The 3,707-nt window shown below is 35.8% G+C and overlaps 1 pseudogene; it reads right to left on the bottom strand.

The window, feature by feature from the left end:
- Positions 1-1,483: 1,483 nt before the first annotated feature.
- On the bottom strand, positions 1,484-1,813 carry LOC108540041 (CDGSH iron-sulfur domain-containing protein 1 pseudogene; annotated as a pseudogene).
- Between the last annotated feature and the right edge of the window lie 1,894 nt (positions 1,814-3,707).

The following is a 3,707-nucleotide window of genomic DNA, read 5'->3' as shown; positions in this document are numbered from 1 at the left end:
GGTTTGTGTTCATGCATATTTATAAGGGTGCTTAATTCGACATTCATAGTAGGGGGCTTTTGAAAGCTTGTCAAAAGAGCAGTCCCAAAACAAGACCCAACATCAAAGGTAAGAAGATACAGTACATCTCGCTCCCACACACATACAAATATTGCTTGCAGGAGGCAATGAATAACACCAAAGGAATTATTTATTCTAACTACTCAGAAGAGACAGTAATTTCTACGAAGATGTAAACCACAAGCCTTTGCCTTTATCATTCATCTTATTGATCAGAAAGGTCAGGAGTATAAGTTATTCAAAGGATGGATCATAGGCAACAATTCTGGATAAATGGACATGTAGATTTGTGTGATTAATGCCTCTTGCTTGTGCAGAATATGAGGAAGAGTTTGAAGGCATGTCCTAAGGACAGAGAAAAGGAAAGTCTTTGAAAGAATACCAACATGGCTGAGACGCTGACTACAGCTGAGACACTGCCCATTTTGTGGGTGAGTTTGTGTGTTCAGTATGTAGGTGCTGCCTTGCTCAAGTGTTGTGTTCAGAGGCGATCTTGCTGACACTTACGCTTTTCAAAACCATTTCCATGACATTCAGCAAATGTTTGTTCTGGTGGAACAAATCTGTTAAATTATAGATTAGAAACAGTACAAAGAAACCTTTACAAATGTTTCAGTTTCAGTTTTGCACAAAGCAAACAGCATTATATTTAAATGCAACACTCCTTGTTAGAATAAAACATCTACATAACAGGGTACTATGCTCGATGTATAATTCTCTTCTCCACTTTGCTTTGGGGGCAGAGATGCCTGAAGTTCTGAAAGCTGCAGTATTGAGGATCACCTCTCATCAGTTCGTTTCAAAAGTCCACATCTACAATCCACTTCTGCTTTCTTGCCATTTCCCTGTCTTTCCCAGCTTTCTTTCCTTAGTTTCCTTCCCTACCCTCTTGACTCTCCATTGTTTCTAGGAATGGTCTAAATGCAAAATAATGACACTTTTCCTACAATTAATGGTGATCCCACATTATTTAATGGGCATTTAGTTCTATAGAATCCCCTGTTAACACCTTCACTCATTATATTGAAAAAATATTGGAGAATGGCACATAGATTTTTTTTTAAAAATTTTGAGAATAATGTAATGTGTTGACTTTAAGATACAACTATATTCTATATAAGATCCAACTCTATATGTCAATATTTTAAATAAACGGATCCTTACAAGACCAAAATAAACCACAGGCCATGAGGTTGGTTTTCCCTTTTCCTTTTTTTTTTTTTTTTTTTTGTTTGTTTAAACAAATGTGCACAGTGATGTTTCAACAAGTAAGACAAGTGCCATGAATGTGAAGGCTGCAGTTTGCATTATACCACATTTATAACCCAGGGAAGGTGAATTAGACAGAGGGTGGTAGTCATTCTCTCATTAAACAATCAGGTAACTTCACGACAACTTGATGTGGAGCATGAAAAGTGTCCATTTAAGTTTCTTTTTTCTTGATGATCAGAGGTCTCACAGTGTCTCCAGTCTCTTCGTTGTGTTTTGTGTGAGACCCATCACAGAATGGAAACTTTCTGGGCCTCCAACAATGGCAATATCATACAGCGTTGTCTCCCAAATCCTCCATGTCAAAAGCATGTATTATCTTGGGGTTGTCTTTCTGGATGTGAAGGTTTATCATAGCTTTATTTCGATGATCTTTAACATAAAACCTTTTGTAAGCTAGATAATCAGTTGTAGCTGTCCCGGCAGCAATGGTAGCTGCTGTGATTCATTCAACTCATCCGCTAGAACTGGTAATCAGACTCATGGCGCCCACACTGCAAGGCATGTGCACTAGGATACAGAGCACCAGCACAGAAGTTTTAAAAGCATTCTGGGGATGGATGCCAGGTCACTCCTACCTTACCACAGGCTTCAAGGGAGCTGTTTATGGTCATACTTTAGATCCATAACTCAAACATTAACTCATTTTATAAAGAACAGTAAAGTTTAGCTTAGTAATTCTTTGACTGCTGAAGAAATGTTTACTTTTAGGCCTACAAGTTGTTTTATGACAATCATTATTTTTAAAATTGCCAAGAATTTTTTTTTCTTTTCTTTTTTTTTTGTATTTGCTTGTGGTTCTTAGTGACAATAATTAAATAAACAGATGATTTAGTTGAGGAAAGGTTTGTCAAAAAGATAACATTATCTATATTGCCAAAATGTATCAACATGCCATAAAAGAGAAATATAACTTAAGTGACTAAGCATGCTTTAAAATGTATTTCATAATATATTCTAAATATGTTGAAACATATTAAAAAGACATACATTGAACAATAGTACATACAAGCATATCCAGAGCGAGAATGAGCAGAAAACACAGAAACATAGACATGTGTGCATGCCTATGAAGACAATATGTGTTGAAGTAAGAAAATAGCACAGACAGGGTGCGGTGGGTCACACTTGTAATCCCAGCACTTTGGGAGGCCAAGGTAGGCGGATCACTTGAGGTCAGGAGTTCAAGACCAGCCTGGCCAATATGGCAAAGCCCTATCTCTATTAAAAATACAAAAGAAAATTAGCTGGGCATGGTGGTTGGGAGCCTGTAGTCCCAGCTACTCTGGAGGCTGAGGCAAGGGAAAACACTTGAACATGGGAGGCGGAGCTTGCAGTGAGCCAACATACTGCCACTGCACTCCAGCCTGGGCGATAGAGTGAGACTCTATCTCAAAAGAAAGACAATATCACAAAGCTTTCACAAAATAATTATTAAATAAATGGAGTTATTGGTGTTTTTTGGAGGGACAAAAACGTAGATTCACTTTGACATCATACAACAAAATAAAATCAAGAGGGAGACAAGCTAAAGTCTAGACTAAAGGAGTCAACTTAGAGTAAATGTAAAGCTAAACTCTTATAAGAATGAAAAGACAATTTAGATAATTACTTTTTGTGATCTTTGGACTTCTAGGCATAAACAAACGTTTTAAGCATTCAAGCAACAGAGAGAAATCACCAAGGGAAAGATCAACCTATTTGAATTAAAATGTATAAACATTTATACATCAAAAAGTAATCATTAGCCAAATCTAAAATTCCGAAATTAAAGATAAATTTTAAAAGAACCAATGTCTTTTTCTTTAAGGGTCAACATGGTAAATAGGTCTCAAAGCATAACAACCTCAAAAGAATAATGAGCGTATGAAAATAGTTTAACTTCAGTTACATAAGAGAGTGAAAATTAAAATATTAAGGATTTCCTTTTGTGTTTTGTGTGGGTTTTATTTTGCTTTGTAGCATGGTAAATACATTAAAAGATGGAAATCCCTCCTTTGTGTAGTACAGATATTAGCAATCTCAGAGACAACTAGGGTGTATACAAATGAGTATCAAATTCCTGAAAAGCAGTTTTACTATCATAGAATGAGAGTTTGAAAATCTTATAGAAAACATATTCCTGGTTCAAAACTAAATGCATTATCTGCATAAATGATAAGAAATGCAGAGAATTACTTATAAAAAATATGGCCATTACAACAAAAAATTAAGTATTTTTACCCTAAGCATTTAAAAAAATGTTCCTATTATTAGATAAAAGAGCAGGAACAACACAAACTGATATCTCTGTCTATGTACATTGATTAGAATTTGCCAGTCCCCAACCTTCATTTATAATCTGCCTTCAGCTTCCTCAGGTCTGTGTGTCACAGATA

This window comes from Rhinopithecus bieti, unplaced genomic scaffold, assembly GCF_001698545.2.
Source record: "Rhinopithecus bieti isolate Rb0 unplaced genomic scaffold, ASM169854v2 scaffold_15850, whole genome shotgun sequence".
Taxonomy (NCBI): domain Eukaryota; kingdom Metazoa; phylum Chordata; class Mammalia; order Primates; family Cercopithecidae; genus Rhinopithecus; species Rhinopithecus bieti.
The sequence above is the reverse complement of the archived record's forward strand: the minus strand, read 5'-3'. Positions and strand labels throughout refer to the sequence as shown.